Source organism: Lasioglossum baleicum, chromosome 13 (genome assembly GCF_051020765.1).
Source record: "Lasioglossum baleicum chromosome 13, iyLasBale1, whole genome shotgun sequence".
Taxonomy (NCBI): domain Eukaryota; kingdom Metazoa; phylum Arthropoda; class Insecta; order Hymenoptera; family Halictidae; genus Lasioglossum; species Lasioglossum baleicum.
The window spans coordinates 3,718,399-3,738,304 of NC_134941.1; the positions used below are offsets into that span (position 1 = coordinate 3,718,399).

General features: G+C 38.1%; 1 protein-coding gene across 3 annotated transcripts in view; it reads right to left on the reverse strand.

Annotated features, from left to right (window-relative positions):
- Myo10a (unconventional myosin 10A) overlaps nt 1-19,906 on the reverse strand; it is a 120,519-nt gene that overhangs the window by 12,200 nt on the left and 88,413 nt on the right. The window lies entirely within an intron of this gene.

Genomic DNA, 19,906 nt, shown 5'->3' on the forward strand with positions numbered 1-19,906 from the left:
GCATTGGTTTACGAAATGATATGCAAAAAAGATTGATTATAAGAAGTCAGGTAGTTTGGTACATTTATAAAAAAGTTATTCTATTTTAAAGGGCGAACGAATACTTTTTAACCTACTGTATCTAATAGTTTACTTAAAAGTGTCAAAAGAGTATGAACACCCTGGTGTGCAGTATCTTTTGTCAACATCTAATTCGTGAAAGTAGTTCGCACTGTTTAAACAAGTAGATATACCCGTGTAAATATCTCTAAAGATAAGATATGTCAACAGAAAGTACAGTACGGCTAACAGGACAGTATGCCACCAGCGAGCTGATTTTTTGGTGCAGTATTTCTTCGCACATTGAAAGTCGCGAAATTGACCTTTCGCGCGGTTCACACAGGAAAACCGCGTCAAAGGAGATTGTTCGACTCTTTCCCAAGAAAGTGACAATTATAAAATGATTAATTATACTTTTTAATTCGCGTGTGGGGCGACAGCCGCATTGTGAATGACACCCGGATAATTACGTTTTAGTAATTAGTACATAATTGTTCACTTTCTGCAGGGTATCCCGACGGGAAGGCGTGCGTGTTGTATTATTGTTGAACGACGTAATCAGTCGACATTTCGTTTTTCGTGAACGCGTCTCTTCCGTTTCCTTTATCTCGATCGAAATTACATTCGGCAGTGTAAATTACGAGTGTAAAATCCTCGCATGCCGAGCGATAGGACGCGACGCCCTGGTTTCGCAAGTGATTTACACGAGGGTTTCTCGACCTTTCCTATTATTCATTTTCTCTTTCGCCTTCCATTTCCTGCTTTTCACCAACGCCGCCGTCACGGATATCTCGGATCCATCGATCGATCTCGCGGACGAGAAAACGGGTTTCCTTGCACGCGATCGAGATCCAGAATAGGAATGCGGGGAACAACGTGATTAGTGGGGTACAGATATTAGTTTTTCCTCCATTTTCTCGCGAAACTGTGCATTAATGGTTCACAGACGATCCGCGCCCATTAATTTTTTCCAAATATGCCTTTTCATCTGCGATTTCATCGGAGCAGCTTTATTTTCTTCGAATTAATGATACGCTAACGCTGAACCTTCTTTCCAGTTAAATATCTGCCCGCATTCTTTGCATTTAATCGTTTAAGATGAGAGATTTGTATTTTTCACAGTTCGAGGTTCCATTTATTTCGTTTGTTTAAATTTTAACATATCTTTTTGGTAAATCAAGTTAAAAATTTCAATATATTTTCACTGTTGGCTGACGAAGTTTTTTTGAAATGTCATTAATATTTTAGAGTAATACATCAGTCTCAAATATTCAGGAAGAAAAGTGTTGATCTTTTAATAATAATCGTTCTCAAAAGGTTAATATATTTCTAATGATTTTTTGTGTTATTGTTGAATTTCTGATTTGATGTGTTTATGACTAGAATAATGTACCTTCAACTTGCAGTTTTAATAGATCTTTTAATTTGCAGTTTGCTCTATTGTATTATGACAATTAATTTAGAAATATTATTTAAAAAATGAGTAGATCAATCGCAGAACAGTAAAAACATTTAAAGAATTTAAGAATACTGTTTCATTGTTTTCATCTGTTTAATATAAATTAATCTCTTTAATAATCAAGAAAAAAAATGTCTGTGTAGCTCTTGTATCTTACAATTAATATAGACATTTTGGAAATATTGAATGAATGAATTACCCAATAATATTGATTCATCCAACACTTGAGTAGATTATTTATTCAACAGTGTACAAGAGAAAATTCTTGTTATCTACGTTTCACATGCACATCGCTAACGTACATATTACTGTGAAAGTTTATTGGTCCGAATGATTGCTATTATATTTGCCTCGGCCGACATATATTTAGTACATTATGATTTCTTTCCCCTGCATGTACCTATAGTATAGCGTTATTGAAGGAATGATATTACAATAATATAATCCTTATTCAGCTGCAATTTCGAAAGTAACGAGCAGCTGTGCTGTGTGCAGAGAAAAAGAAAATGTTAGATGCACTATGAACGTTCTAAGAAACGAAGATAACAGGTTCTGAACAGTGACGAGGAAGAGAAGGCTTTCGTGTATGATTTTAATCGTACTAATGAATCTTCCAGAAGAACCAGCGATTTAGATATTTCGAAAAAATATTAATAGTGATTGCAACCGCGATTAGAAAACGATTGTGCATTTTAATTATGGATTAGTTTCGCCTCCGCCGAGAAAATTACTAATTATTTTTCGAAGGAATATGCACGGTTCAAGAAAACCTAGATGAATACCGATTAAGATCAGAGGATAATTACCAGGAAAAAATTGTGCAATTTCGTTGCAAGTATATCGCGGGAAATCTGAAAAATTTTCTTCATGATTTTGAAACTATTCAAAGGAAAAAGTAAACTGCGGTTTCTATGCATTTATGGGGAAATGGATAAGTGTTGTTACATTAATACATTTTCATTTAACTTCTGTTCCTCGCAACAAATTTAGACAATTTAGCATAATAATTCAGTCTAGAAACAAGTGGTTTTGAATGATTTTTTATTAAAATTGGTGAGAAATTAGTTAGTGTAAGATGTGACAAAATAGTATTTGGTACATTCATGCCTAACACACCGCTGACAAGACCTGAGTGTACCTGAGCAAGCGGGATAATCAGATGTTGACCCTGACCCACATAATCGTTAATGCATCCAGGTATGGTGGAAGACACCAACACACATAGTTACGGTATAATATTAATAAGAATAAGAAGCCACTTGATTTCTCTGGCCTGTTTGGATATTTGATTGCGGCTTCGCTGAGTTGTGTGAATAAATTAAATTAATTATCTGGCTGTCTCTATATAAAATTACAGTTTCGTAGTCTGAAATGACGATCTTTACATATGTCGTACACACTTTGTATAAAGAAAAGTATGTCAGTCGCAAATGTAATCATTAGACTGTGGATCTTTATGTAAAATACAAAATCAGAATTTCTAGAAATTGGAGGAAAATGCAGACTTATTTTCTTCCTTGTTTAATAGATTTAAAGCAATATAATAGTACTTATAAAAAAAAATTCTTCTAATGTATTTTGCTGTTTCAATTTTGTCAGAAATGCACAAAGTCCGCGGATTATAATTTTCTAACGTCGGCACAATATTCTTCCCTGTAATACAAATTTAATTTTTGAGAATTTTTAAGATATTACGCTATTCGCGCGCAAGAAATAAGGAACTATAAATTATGAAGAAATCGCAATTAGAGATCGCATTTAAAATCCGATTAGTATGAGTAGAATAAAATTGTGATATAGACGTCTTCCGAGAGACTTCAACGCGTGGTAAGAAGTCATCAGCGTTAGCCTCAAAGTGGCGAGCACTATAATATTATACGTAATGACTAGAAAAATTATGCATGTGCCATTTTTATTAATATTCCTTGGAATACGTTTGCCTCATTAAACCACGTGTATTTGATGTAACGTTGGTTAATTAGCCTGCACAATATGCAAATAACAATTCTTCCTTAGCCTACTTTTTCAGCTAATATATTGAAGCATAGTACAACAAATGATGAGAAAACATTGTACTAAATAGACGGTTGTTAGCAATAACATAATAAAATGTCAGGACTTCGTAAACTGATCATATTCATTGTTACTTCATAAAGTGATCATATTCAGTGTTACTTCGTAAAATGATCATATTCATTGTTACTTCGTAAAACTTCTTATTGTTAGAGAACAATTATTTCTCTAAGAAATAATTGGAACCGCAAATTGTCTATGAAATTGATTCTTTTAAATTTAGGAATGCCTATTGTTGACCAAGCATCAATTCTAGTGAACATATCAGAATTTAAGGAATAAAATCTATGAAATCAAAGACTATGTCATCTAAATTGTCTAATAGATCACCTACATCATGCATTGTCTGTAAAATCAGTTCCTTTGAACGTGTATACCTTCCACCGATATAAAATAAGGAAGAAAATAAGAAAGAAAATGAGAAAGAAATGACCAATTCACATTTCTGATTTCTAACGTCACATCAAATTTTACATGCATTGTAGTGAACACACCAGATTTTACAAAATATAGAATCTACAAAATCCAAGACTACGTCATCTAGATTGCCTGATAGATCACCCAATATCAAATGGACATATTACAAATTTTTATTCACCAAATAATAGTTCCTTTGAATGTGTCTATGTTACGCCAATATAAAATACTGAAAAAAATGCGAAAGAAATGACCAAACGTCACAACAATATTAGATTTCCTCAGTTGAAATCAAGCATTGCCAATAAAATCGGTAATGTAGAGCTGAGCTAGTGCCAATGCAGAATAGCGAGGTAAATGAAGACGCTTAAGCAATGACAGCGGGCGTCGCGCTTGGAATGCACTATTTTATCCGGCATAAAGTCGTAATTCATTGTTCGTTAACCTTAATTGCTCGGCGAGTAACGTCTTCTAAGGTGGCACCATTAATTCTCTTTAAACTTTTTAATGGTTCCGCTCGTTACACATGGCGTAGCCTTCAATTACGGTACCTTTGCACCAGGGCGCATAGGCTTTACTAATATATCCCCGGCTCGTGCATAGTGGCGACGTAAACAGGGCTGATTATGCGCGATGCTTCGGGGCAGCCTCTGCGTTCTGCATTCCATTTCGGTGCTTCGGTATCGTCCGGATAACGGTAACAAGCATTTTCGTTTCGAGACGATTTCTCGGCTTCGGAAATCGGACGACGTGTTCCGAGTAACTGTCTCTGAAAATCGACTTTTCACGCGGCGAACCGCGCGCAATGCTCGCGGCAACCGGCAGAATCCCGACGCGTCATCAAGGACACCGCGGCTCGGATTAATAGGAAATGAAACTCTATCCCTCGTAAAACACAAGAGTTGACGAGCCTGCTTCTCGACGCATCGTCATAACGCGTGTAAATCGCCGCTCAGGAAAATCACCCCGATGTGTTCCGAGTTAATTACTTCCGTAGGCCGCGTCCGCACCGGGAAATGCCGTGCAGAAATCGCGAACTCGTTCGCGACTTTCTTCGCTTTTTCTTTTGGCTGAACGTCCGCGGGGTCTAATGTTATACCCCCATAAAAACGGAATGTCGAAATGGCAGGCCTCGCTGCTAGAAATAAGTTTATAAATAGAAATCGCTTTCGTGAATATGCGAACATTTAAATACCTCGGAGGTTAGTTGGAAACTCTCCCGAAGTCTGTAGCTAGTTTTATAAAAGGATAACAGCCTAAATGCATTGCTCACGTATGCATTCATGGAAATAATTTTGCATGAACCTCTTTGGAATATTATTTCAGTCTACATTAAGGGGTGAAGTTTAAATAGTCATTTCTTCCCAGTCTTGGTATTTCTTCCCATTTCGTAGTTTGTAGTTTTAAATATAATATTCAAGTTGTCTAAATGGATTGCTTACAATATGCATTTGTGGAAATTATTTTGTATGAACTTCTTTGGAATATTACTTCAGTCTCCATTAAGGGTGAAGTTTAAATAATATTTCCTTTCGACAAGTCTTAATCTGGCAACTAATTTTGCCCCGAAACGTTTTGTTAAAAAAAGGGAATGATAATTGTTTTATTAGCTGAAGCTGTGACTGTAATTTATGCCACCGATGGTCGTTAAAGTTGTTGATCCAGTATGCTGATACTAGCTCAGCCATTTCGTAAAGAAAGAGAGAAACGAGACTTGTTTAATAAAGACTGCATCCCAAATTTTCTCCTAATTTTATTCTGTTGCAAGGAAAAATTGCAAAAGAATGCTACGAATGTTACACACCCAATTGTATTTCGCCAAGTCAATTAGTCGAACAAATGAGAAAGTTACTGAGATTGTTAGCACCTAGTAGTTAATAGTAAGATATCAAATGGTAGCATGTGTTGTGTGACGTAAACTTTTAATTACGCAGATATACTGTTATTACCGTGCTGGTCTAATTAAAAAAATGCATGGATTCCTGGCGAAAATATCGATTTTACGTAATCTTTGTGCATAGAATAGTGATGAATTTTATTATGTAATCGAGAGACTCATTTCCAGACGCTTCCTATATTATATAACTCTCTTTTGTAATTAGATTACAGAATATTAGCCGCCAGTAAACGCGTCGTGAAATTAATTGATACGTAAGTCGACGGAAAAGAAATCGACCAAAGAGAAAGAGAGAGAGTTCTATTTTCCCATTTGAACAAACTGATATATAAATTCAGAAAAAAATTAATTGTAAAAACTCAATCATTCTATCCAAAATGTCGCAATCAACATGAAAGAATTTTTGACTGGATTAAAACCAAGATGGACAGTGAATACGAACAACAAGATGACTCGTCATAGTTGAAAGGTTCAACGTTCGAAGTCCATTTTAGGCGAAACATCGAATGTAAAAATTCTCGTACCACAATTCGATTGATCACTATCGGACGCCTCGAGCATAAACTCCGTCTCCGTGAAACGAAATTCTTCAACATCACCGAACGGGCCGCTAGTACATAAAATCAAGGTAAGGAGAACCGGTGGACACGGTAAACGCGAACGTGTCCGATCTCTCCGCGGAGCCGGCAAGATTTACCGACTATTTATTAATCGAGGACAAGAATTTTATCGGGATCGTGACCTGGTAGCTCTTGACCTTCTCGTCGAGTTTCTTCAAGGTCTCCTGAATGGTGGTGAGCGTCTTGTCATTCGCCTTCTCCTCGACCTGCGCCTCGTTCTGCGTCCTGAGCTCCTCGAACCTCTTCAGGATCTCCCGAACGCTGAGCTTGCTACCGTCGGCGTTCTCCTCGGCGATCGTCTCCATCTTCGACACCTTCCGCTCCCCATTCATACGGCCGACGATCTGATCGCTGTCGTAAAAATCCTGGATCAGATCGTTCACCTGCAGCTCTTCCGAGTTCTGCCTCTGTTTAGCCGGGGATTGAGCGCGATACTTTATCTCCTGGAACTCATTATTCTTCGGTTGTCCGGACGGGCTGGCGTTCCTCGAGTTTCTCAGCAGACAGCCCTCCTCCAGTCTCAATTGCTCGATAGTCGGTTGACTCTGCTGAGTCCGCTCGACGTTGTTCGAGTTCGACGAGTTGATCGCCGGGGTCAGAGGACTCAGGAAGGCCTTCTGCTCCAGCTTCGAGACGTCGATCCTCGGTATGTTCTCGTACTCGAACTTCTGCTGGCTGGACAACTTCGATTCTTTCTTGTTCGACTCGATGCCCCTCGAAATCTGCTTCACGTTGTTCTTGTTCACGTCCAGCTGGCTCGAGTCCGGAGATATCTTTCGCTCATCCTGCTTCTTCTTCCTCTTGCAGTCATCCTTCGCGAAGAATTTGATGAACCTGTTCCTTGGCTCGCTCTTCAGCCCTCGGTCGCGGTTCGACGCCTTCTCGAGGAAGGCTCCCGAGTCGTCCGTCTGCCCATACTCGTCGCTGCTCAGGTCCGACTCCGAGGACTTCACCAGCAGACTGTCCGGCGAGTTCGTCTTGCGATCTTCGTCCGAGAAATTCCTCTGCTCGAATTTCCCGACGAGATTGCTCAGGCTCTTTCGTCGAGGACCAAGCTTCGACTCGTGGTCGTCGTAATGCTTCCTGTAGTCCTCCTTCACCCGACAAAACGAATAGTCCGGTGTGGATCTTCTCTCGATCTTTACCTCGCGCCGGTAATCCAGGTTCCTGCTATTCTCGTTCGTCTCGAACTTGCGCAGAAACTCCGATCGGCGAACGATCCTCTGGACATTGTTGAACGGCTTCGGCTCAATCTTCCGGCAATCGGTCTCCGAGACCTCGGACGGGTCGAAGAATTGCGAGAGGATCTCCGGCCGGTGCTTCTGCTTCTTCCTCAGGGTCGTCGGAAGCTCTGCCCAATTGCTAGACAGTCTCTTAGAGAAGATCCCCTCGGTATCCGACACTTCCCTCTCCATCGCGGTCAGTTGATGATCGACACTTGGCTGACGGGTTCCCGTAAACACATTCGTTCGTTTAGCGCGATCACTTCAGGTCACTTCAAACGAACACGTATTTGCTCCATGTAGACTAGATACTGATCTGCTTGGCGAGTAATTATTTGCTTTAGCGGTGACGTTAAGTGGGGTATTTGTTCACTTGGGTCTTGAACGTACCGAGATGTTGCTACCGTTACTATTCAATTTAAGTTTGTATAGAGTAGAAGACTTTCTTGCATCTTTTGGGTTTTGGAAGCAGTGGAACATGAAGATTAGATACGAAATTATCTCTAGATCTTGCGCATAGACATTCTATTCCCACTGAGGTGTAAAGCTATTTCTGCAAGTCCCAATTGCTAAGTAATCCATTCTAGAACCTGATCACTATGGATTTTATGCAGTTATTATAGAAACTGTAGAAATGTAGGAAGAATTCAAGAAGATTCATTAAGATTATTGGAAGAAATACTTTGAATATATTTATTATGCATCAAAATCTGTAGTCTACTGATCACTGTTTACCAACCATTTGCGTAAAAAAGGAGAATTAGGTAAAAATTCTCAATTTACAAGATCTTGGATAGCAGTTCCATTCTACGGAAATGTTTGCAACATGTTGTTCTTGCAAAAATTTAAACAAAGGTAGTGCAACATGTTCCAGCCGAGTTTTCTCGAGCAATTGGATCCTCGTTCGACTCGGATGACGCAAAAAGGCAAGTGCTGACAGGAGTCTCCTTCGTTCTTTGTTAACACACAATGCGACAACGTTTCGAATGACAATGCACGCTGAAACACACCGTTCCCAATAAATTACCGGCGAAGTCGATGGGAGAAGAACTTTCGAAGTCTGCATAAGCCGCATTATGAAACGCGATGAGTGGCTGCGAGCAAAGTGTATGGAAATTACATCTCATAGAATACAATTGACCCTGATTTCTTGAATCGGTGAAGATCATTTACGCACGCCGGCCGTGAACTTTTCCCGAACGGAAACACCTTTGTGCATTCTCTTGAAAAATGTGCTCTTCGCGAAGTAGGCGTGCAAAAACATCGGCAAATAACTCCATAATAAAAGATGACTTCTTGCTGTGTGAAGTTTCAGTCACAAATCAAAAGAGTAATTATTATTGAAGTGCTCCGGGAGAAAAGGAAAATCTGCGATCTTACAATTATCATAGTTTCCAGATCTAGGACTTGGAGAATATTCAACTTTCTAAGCAATAGAATCTTCTAAAATTTTAACAGAATATAATTTATTATCAGGGACCAAAAATAACAGTTATTCGAAAATTTTCTACGATAAAAATCATTAATAAAAAGTTTCACTTGTTCGTAGTAATTATTGATGAGAAAATTCATTTTGGTTGCTTATTTAATTATTGAGTTGTCTACTCTTTTTCGGATGGAGCAAGCCTGTGAAATTCATTGAGAAGGTTTCGTACAACGAGACGAATCAACAGACCATAAGAACAACATAAAATCGGTTTTTGTTTGTCATATTAAATATTGATTGTAGCACTTAATTTTACGATAAAACATTTATGAAATAATTGATTGTCTACCATTTGAAAGTTGTACTATTTAATAATAAATGTTACAAATGTCTGGCTCAAAATAATGTTTCAAATAATATATTGGAAAAATTATTTGTGTGTGTGTAGAACACACAAGACGGAAAAAGGACAAAATATGTATAAAATCCATCACATGAAAAATAAGCATTAGTATCGTAAATATTGGATCATTTATAAATATTGGAAGAAAAACGACAGCGAAGTAACATTTCTCACTGGTTGTTGTCATTAAAATTTCGAGAAACCGTAAGACCAGCAATTAAGCAGCAGAGAGAAAGGGGAAAGAAATCGTGGGAATGATCGATGAATATTCGTAAAATGAAATTGAACGGACAGATTCAAGGTATGTACGGAAGAATGTACACGCATAAAAGAGAAAGCGAAGATTCTATAAAGACCTCGTTTTGAAGAGGTATACAGTGGGGGATGGGGGTACCGTATATATTACTCTTCGACGCGTCCTTCGTTCGATAACTCGTTCGAGAAGCTGTAGAATTGTCCTTGTTACAACACGCAACGCTGGATGTGGATCACGGAAGAAAGACCTTCTTCAGGGCCTCCGTGGGAAGACCGGCGAAGAAGCGTCTCGTGAGATAGCGGAAACAATGTACACTTTTCATTGCAATTATCTCTCGTACTAACGAACTCTCCTACGTTCCGTCAGTGAATTAGAAAGGCCCCCGCTTTCTTGGAAATTGGGCTTATCGCCGGGACTGGGAAGGGCACTTCGCTTTTCATGAAAATCCCGGTACAAACCGCTACGGGAAAAACCTTGGCTGAGAAACACTATTCAATCATTTAGGATTGCATAATTAATTCTTGCGCATTTCGCTCGGAATTGTTGGATTAATAATTTGTTGAATAAATTAGATCAGAATTTACATTTAGATCGACAAGCTGTACTTTGATTGCAGAGTGTACAATAACTTATTTGTATGGAGAATCAATGTAATTTTTATACTTAACGATCACGTTAACGTTAAAAGATCATTTTTTTTTTAAGTTCTCGAAGTCACCAAGGTTTACACGAAAATAAGTAAATTTTAAATGAATGTCTAGAGCTAGCATGAATATCTACTATATTGCATAAAGTATTGACGTTTAATAATTACGAACATGCGGATCTTTGTGCAAAATAAAAAACTTGAAATTAGTGTTTGTTCTTGTAAATTATAATATATTTTTGATGAGCATATATGATCTGACTTTACTATAATTTATAATAATTTCGTTACAAACAGCTTATTCGTTAGAAACGATTAATAAATTTGCACGTCTGCAATTTGATTGTGACTTTGCCTAATTCTCATACACTACCCAAGATTTTCATTTTACACTTTAATGCAATCATGTGTGTCTATCAAATTGCAATAAAATCATAGGAAAATACAAAATTTTGCAATATCAAACACAGAAAATGTGTAAAGCGTATGGGGGTTGAATACATTTGTGAGTTACAGTTGCCTCCAAAGTAAACTCTCATAAAATTTGTATAAAACCGAAATGCAGATGCGTAAAATTCCGCGTTTACTCGATTTCGCCTTGTCCGAGCGGTAACGGATTTGCCGAAGCGGCAATTTATTCTCTGAATATCCTTCTGGAAAGTGTTTAAATGCCCGCCGAGGAATTCTCACCTGTCCTCCTTGCGAATCAAGAATTTACCGTGTGGTCAGGTGGGGAATAGTGTCGCGGTGGAGGGGTGGAAAACCCAGATTCGAAAACAAGAGAAGTTCATTGGAAACTCGACCCGCCGCGACGTATAGTATTATAAGAAGCGGAGGGAATCCAGGCAAATCCTGGCTTGGTGCTAATGGAACGATCAGGCTCTCTGGCCTACAAAATGTCTCCGTTTCGCGATTAGGCGAATCGAGTTGTTGCAACGAATGAAATAAATGATGCTGAACGGAGTCAATTTATCTTCGCGATAGAGCTTCGTTGCCGCGCTCCGTCGTCCTCAGGATTATTTGAAATTATAATTCCGGCCTTGAATGATAATTGTCATGTTTATCCATCGGTTTATCACCTCGGCTTCGCGGTGATTGCTGTCCGCTCGTCAGCCATCGGGTCGGAAACACGGATATTTTGTCCCCGGGAATAATTTATTCGTGTTTTATCTCGTATACCTCTGGTCCCGGACCTGTTCCTCGAGATCGGACTTTTCTCTTTCTCCCATCTCTTACCGTTTCTTTTTTTCTCTCGTCTCTTTTTCGGATGAGATTCGAGAATATTTTCTCGACGGTGAAACTCCGCGGCGCGGCACGCGGGTATAATCTGCGATCGAGTATATGAGGAACGTGCGCCCAAGGACGCTTAATTAATCGCGCAAGCTTTTCATTCGGTGGCAGAAAAAGAAGCGATTTCCATGAATATTCATCCCGCGAAGGGTATGCAGAACGATCGGCCAAGAAACGGCTAATTAGCATTGTCCTGTTCTGCTCTGTTGCGTGGCTCTAATTAAAAGACAACCGTGATTCTTTCGCGTACGCTACAGAGTTTCGGTATAGACGTTCCTGCAGAAGTTACACTTTTCGAAGATGCTGCCGATTAGAAAATCGGCTGGTACCTACTGTAATTAACGTGATCTCGCGTAATCCTTTTCCCGCCGTCTAATTAGAGGCGGCCCACCGGAGCCGGTGAATGGTCTGTCGGAAACTGGACATCCTATGTTTTTCATAATTTATCAGCTCTTCGCTTCATCGCTCTAATAATTTCGCTCGGCATTTCTCCGCGAAATAAAATTGTAGACTTTCTATGGAAAATTATACGCGCGATTGATTAATAAATAACCGCTTTTTTTTAACGCACTTTCTTCGAGCGTAACGTCTTGACATGTGTTCCTCTTTCGTACTTTTTGGAGAAGTGACAAAGTTACAGCGGTTGCAATGATATTACGTATGATGTTCGTACGTTATAGAATTATATAAATATTCGCAATAGTTGCTCTTTTAAATTTTTCTGACGAAAATGTTTATTTGTTTCGCGTAGTTGCCACTTTCTTGAAACATGTTTCGTCTTCTTCATTTTAAGTGAAGATTCATTGAAAATTCACTCATTTTTACTATTTTTACATTCGATAAAAAGATTGATCTTTCTTTATGTTAGTTGTGAGATATATAGATGTATTTCTCCATAATGTGATGTCATAAATGACGCATAATTTGTTAGGTGTAAAGCAAAAACGGATGAGATATTATCATCGCCCTTCAGAAATAGTTCCATAAGAGTTTCATGCAACAAAGCGAAGTTCTACTATATTAATATAAATAACTTTATACGTAATTACATAAAAATTACACTGTGCTCTCTAGATACTCTAGAATCATAACCAAACACGCAAGATGTTAAATTGCTTGGCCTACGGTGATCTGATAACCATTTATCTTAAAGATCATCTGAAAACGATGCTTGCAGATGAGAATATCCTCTCGAACTATTTACCAATTATGGAATTCTCGTTTTGCCGATTCTCAAAAAGCTATTTCTCGGGTACAGCACGTCTACCTCGTATAATAAATTGGATTCACTATCGAAAGGGAAAATTAAGCATAATCGCTTAACCAGGGAGGAGTTCCAAGGTAAGAGGGTTCTGGCTGACTAAATAATTCCAAGCTCGACTAAACGGGGTCATTTAATTCCTCAATCTAATTAACTCTCTCGCGGCAGCGGGATTGTGAAAAGAACGTGCTCATAGGATCGTTATTACAGCACTCAAATAACAATTTCGTTTTCGGCTTGATGACAGGCCGCTCTCGGTGTGCGTTGTTTCATCGTTTCTGCGCGCGGTTTTCTTTTCCCGGCAAGGTCAGCCCGATGATAATGACGATAGATCGTTAATTTACATCGGGTCGGCGCTACGCCGCGACGTTCGAACAAACTTATGGTTAATCAAGGCCCATTATTCCTGGGCTCAATCGAAGATCGATATCTTCGGGGGAAGAAGCTGCCTTCGTTGGCGCGCCGGCAAGCACGACGCAACTATCCGCGGAACGCGTAAACCTGCGTACAGAAGGATCGTTAACGATCTCGCATGTGTGATCGGGAGAGGCTTGCGTAAGGAAGATCACGATCGCACGCCTATTTTTCCCTTTCCTCAGGTGGCTTCTTCATCGAGAAACGCCGATGGAAAACGAACGATACGCGCGCAACCCTTTCTACTCGGTTGCGCAGAAATTCTAATTAACGTCTTGAGAAGGTTTTCGCGCGCCTGTATTATTCCCTTGATGCAAACACAATGGTGGTCTTTGTTCGCGAATTTTAAGGCTTTAATCAATTTTATTTTAATTTTCAATTGGATTTTGAAGTAGCTGAATTTTTGGAATTTATAGCGAACTAAAATGATATTCGGACACTTTTAAAAGAACGATAATTTTTTAAATATCAGATCATACGACTTGGATATTTTCTGAGAAGTTGGAGCAATTAGTTTACTACGAGACATGAAATTTTTTTTTTTTAATTGTAATTGAAAATTTACAAAATACTTTTTGTAAATCTGTGCTAATTATACATATTCTGAAAATGTCATCAATATTGGTCAACGTTGCAATAAGCTATAAACGTTTAAAGATGGTGAAAATTGCAGTTTTTCACGATTTCCAGCCCATAACTGAAATAAATCTAAGGATTTCTGCATCTTTCAATACTTGTAGTTTTTTCCGCATCTACCGATTTTGATGAAATTCTCAGAATATGTACAATTGACACGCATCTAGAAAATATATTTTTTAAAAGGGAAAGTTGCAATAGTGTGTCAGTTTAGTTTTAATTTAAGCCTTTACGAAAGAGAGCATTTTCATGGTGTGTCCGTTTCTACAAATTCATTTATAAATGTTCGTGTTTACGTCAATGTTTTTAAAGCCTGTAGAAACTTAAATTCAAACATACCTAATGAACATGGATGAAGACAAGAAAGCAGAAAAAGTGAAAACAAATATATAAATAAATGGTCTGTGGTAAAAATTTAATAGAGAGCTATATGCTGAAATAATAAACATAAAATAACAGGCTAAAGCAAAGTTAATCTTTCACTCCAACTTTACGAACATTTTAACATTGATTCAAATACCTTCTTCGTCACATAAAAAGCAACTTAGATGTTCCTGTTTACTTCTCCCACCTTAAAAGTAGTTATATAAAATATTAAAAGATAATAAACAGTTACACTATAATATAGTATAGTTTTTATTTTATGTTTTGCACACGTGATTGTACTGTAGGGGAATAATATTTCTAGTTTAAGAGCACTAGAATAGCATGAGCCTGGCAACAGTTAAATCACATAGTCAAGTAAGTGGTAGTAAACGTCCGTGGACTACGAAATAGTTTAAGATAGTTTCACGTTTGTCAGTTCTCGATATAGAAAACGTGGAATGTCGTACGGAAATCAGTTATCGATCGCATAATGAAACGATCGAATTGATAATATGGTGACATACTGTGCAATAGAAATTGTGAAAGCAATGCCTGCTGATAGGAACAGTTCTTTGGTGATTTGAATGCGTGTAAAAACGCTATCATATCGCCACGCCCGGCCTGAATCTCAGATTTAAATTATTTCCGCATTAAGAATGTCCATATTATTTCAGACATGCATGCCTGCTTATTTTTTGTTGAGCAATTTTAATATCTCCGTGTAAATCATCGTGCCTAATAAAGAGATTATCATAAAGTTCCAAGTGAACGAACTTTGATTGCGTGTACGCCTTTGTGAAAGTTTTCATTAACGTAAATCAATTTTACGAGGTGTACTATTTCGGAACACACGTAGAAACACTCGTATTTTTTCTAACATAATTAGTATCGCTGTAATGTTGAGGAAGAACGTTGCTGTTTGTCTAGCGAAATTAGTTAGTCTTCCGATATTGTATTAGGATTATTGCATTAGGATGTATTAGGATTACTTTCTAGATAAATAGTAAAACTGTTTACAGCAATGATTATTTCCTCGCATTTTAATGTATGCTTTCTCCGTTATTATGCAATTTGTAAAAAGTCGCGTAACAGAAATTGAGGACTTTCATTAGTGATCCGAATATGGCAATGAGGAAGGAAGTTAAGAAGGATGTGATTAAGGATGTGATCAATTTTGAATACACAGTTACTAATTACAAGTTATCTCTACTTGAGGAAGATGATATGTTAAATCCAGAATAATCTGGAATTAATACTGCGTACACTTGTGTTACACAACTTACGTTCGAGTATCATTTGTGAGTAGTAGATGTGAGAGTGCAGAAATGTTATAATAGGGGTAAATATTTTACACTTTTGAAGGCTTTAAGGAAATTGAAATTCGAAGTTCGTTTTCCTTGTTAATGTCTTTAATTATTTGAAAATGGAAATATATTGGCACGTCTCAGGATCCACAAAATTAGATAAAATCAAAGGATTTTATTTACATAAAAGAGTCGCTTAACAGTCACTTAATGAGTCTACAGGAACTAAGTGCATAATTACGTTTAAAAAAGTTGATAAATAAAATCGTAAATGGTCTTAAGCATCGTCAGAGAGACAAACTGTTTGAATTAATTGTAAGACATAAAAGCTACATTGACGTCTATTTCTCTCGGTAATAATTTTAATGAGTCAAAGATGGTATAACACGCACAGTATTTTTTTAAATTCCAAACAATTTTTATTATTGTACATTTGATCTACTCTTTCGTTGTCATAAATGCATAAAATCATCTAATGAGTTTAGAGGGACCAACGCCAAAACTACGTTTAGAAAAATTGATAAATAAAACCGTAAATGGTCTTGAGCATCGAAAGTTTACAAAGAAATTATTTAATTCCAAAAGTGGGGGGCTAACTTCTAGCATTGCGAAGTTCCCGTTGAAAATCGGTCATTATTTTTGCACCCAGCCGATACAATTTGTCGACCATTTTGATGAATGCATGAAGACGCGCGGTCTAGTGATCACTGGTAACCGCAAGGTAGTTGAACACAGAAGAAAAGACATAAATGGCGGCCCAGTTTTACGACCAGGACACGTCTTCGATCCGGGACAATCCGATTCAAATGAATCGCCCGGAGGTAGCATGAATCTGATCACGACACCATCCGTTAACAATAACCGCTAATGATCGCCGCGTCATTTCTTGTTTGCGTCTAGCCGAGTGAACGCGCGGAATGCCTGCACGCAGTCGTAATCTGTATTTTGAGGGGCCAGTCTCATGCGAGCGCTGCATAATTTAAAGATCTCTATCACTATTTTTCAAAGTGGCTTAATACGTCTTACGTTACTATTCTTTTTGTCATTGATTTAGTTACTCTTCTGTCATGCAGAACAATTTTTTATACTAACTACTTGTTTCTTAGTTCCGTCTCGGCGGCAATAAATCTAAAACTCGTATTTTGCTGGCATACAGCGAATCCAAAGAGTATTTAGTTCTCGAAAAAATTCCGATATTTAAACTGTGACAATTTCGTAAAAAATTATCGTGCGACCATAAATTTCGTCTCATTTTAAAGCTAGAAGCCACTACTTTCGTAATCCATTGCTGATCTTTGTCCAACTTATTTTAGCACGATAGGAGCCACTGGGAAACTGAAGACACTTTTTTGTGAAGAAATGTAACAAATTGAAACGTACGTAAAAATTTTCAAAAATTGTTTCCGTAATTGAAACCACCATGGATTTAAAGATTGAAGCTTCCTCTTTACAACGCCACCTTAAAAATTCATGTACGATTTTTTTACACGGTTTGTCGAGCTTTGAATGAGAGGTGTCCCGCCAACTTTGCAGTAGTTAATCATGAGAGCTTCGTACGTCGAACTTGTTCCTCATTTTGGTTCCACAAACCAGTGAAAAAAAATCGTACATCAATTTTGAAGAAGTCGATGTGTAGAGGAGACTTTTATCTTCAAATCTATGGTTGTTTGATTTGCGAGAAAAATTTTCGAAAGTTTTTGGAGACGTTTGAATTTGCAGCATTTTTTAAAGAAAAATGGATTTTCTGAGCTTTAAAATGAGTCCAGGCTCGTATCATTTGTTTCCACGAAATTATTACAATTCTTCGAGAATTGAGATTAAGATCCTTTTAAAAAACACAATCAGAAAAAAGACGTTTGAATTTGCAGCATTTTTTTAAGAAAAATGGATTTCTGAGCTTCAAAATGAGTCGAGGCTCGTACCATTTGTTGCCATTTCAACATTTCACCATTTTTCATTGTGTTTTTGGAAAGACAATGAAAAAAATCGATTTTTTGACCCATTCACACGAGAACACCGCGTAAAGAAGGAACGGTGCTCCCCATGTCCCGGGAGCACAATTATCTGGGCGTGTTGTGCATTCTGGATACGTTTCTCAACTGGATCGTGTGGCATTTCGCGGCAACCGGCCCGAGGTAAACAACGTTGCTAAGTCGTAATTGAACGTCGCGACACGAATACCAGGATTTCGCCATGACACTGTCGCGGTGAAACCGATTTATTGCGACACGATCGAGATCGAGACTATTATTCCCCCGCCCCGAACCCTATGAAACCGAGAGGGCGGAGGCTGATGTGTGTGACATTGCTCGAGCGCAACCTTCGTTTTCCTTGCTCGCCGATAGATCGACACCGATATCGCAAATCGGGGCCGATGCCTTCCTGTTTTCCATAAATCCGGAATTATTATACATATATTTTCTGGGACGCGGGAACGACCTCGGATCTTTTTACAGGAGACGCACGAACGTTTTACTGATACACACGTCCTTCAGATTTGCTGAAACAGTTATTTTTCTACTGCTGTCTTTGTTTCAAATCGGTTAAGATAAGATAGAGTGGTTAAGACGAAGAATACTGAACTATACTAAAGTATCTCATTTACCGTTTCTTACTAAAATTAGAAGGATTTGTTTGTTGACATTTCTTATAATTTTTCTTGCTCACTAGAATACAGTAGACCCTCGTACAATGCTATCAAAAAACTGTTGAGAAAAACAGTATACATTTATCTTTTGTGGCAGTAAGTGTACAGTGTATATACAAAAATTGTATTGTACATTTACTGCCACATAAGTTATATGTATATAAAATTGTTTTATGCATTAACTGCAGCATAAAAAGGCAAAAACTTATTTTGTACATCTGCTGGTACATGAAATACGTATATGTAATTGTACAAAACCATTTTTTAAACATTTATTTTACATTTACTGCCACATACAAATGCATATGTAAAGACACGGTTTTTCTAAACAGATTTTGATTCATTTTAATTGTAGAATATTTTGTTTGTAGAATGAATGAATTTATTTAGGAATTTCTCACAATAGGATCTTTATAATTTCAGTGATTATTTAATTTATAATCTGAACTAAATTGTTTCGGCTCAATTCAGAGATCTTATAATATGTATATTAAATGTGAGTATATTTTACAATTATTAGGATATAGATGTGTGTAGTAACAATTTATATCAACTCAGTTAAGCCTCAAATGGACAATAAGGACCGATGTAGCCTTATTTAAATTCATGTTGGAAATTATTTAATGTATATTGATGTAACAATTTGAAAGTTTAACTACATAAACGTTCATTATCTTCTTACGACCCAAATGTGGGAAAGATTGATATCCATTTATTAATCGAACAAGATTAAATAGTGTATAGAACGAAAATATACTGTTACGATGAAGTTGCCTTTCCCCTGTGATATTCTGAAGTTATCACAGAGATCGAGTGAAGTCGCCTGTCAGATCGATATTGCGGTATCCGGACAACGAGTTTGTTGATAAGAAGAAGAGAGATGTTAGATCCTCTCGAGTGATTGAGACGAAAGCACACATTATCGATTGTTCTCCTTCTATTGTACATTTAATAAAGTTATAGTTTCGTTTATTATTATTATGTGTTCTCCGGCAAGACCACGCCGAAGCCTTCGCAACATTGGTGTCAGAAGTGGGATTACGGGAGATAGCACCGCAACAACATCCACTTCGGGAGTAGAAGCGATGATGTTGCAGACGCTTTTCGAAGCCCTCCAGAGGAACATTTCGGGGCAGTTTCAAGAGCAGCAGAAGATCTCAGAACAGAGATGGGAACAGGAGAGGACCCGGTTTGAAGAGACGGAAGCAGCAAACAGGGCCGCTCAAGCTGCGAGGGAAGCTGCCTTGGAAGGACGTTTCGGGATCCTGGAGGCTCAGTGTCAGGTGCTCTCGCAAAATCTACACACGCTTGTACAGCCGCGATTAATTAACTCTACCGAGAACCGTGAACCTCAAAATGAAAATATATCTGTTCTTAACGGGTCTACGTTTCCGGTTCTTCCGCTTTCGCAGCAGGATCCTCCGCGCGATACGGTGGGCGGGTTTCGTAGTGTTTCAGAGTTAGGATATACCGTGAAACCGCCTAAATTCGACGGTAAAGCTTCGTGGGAAGAATATCGGATTCAGTTT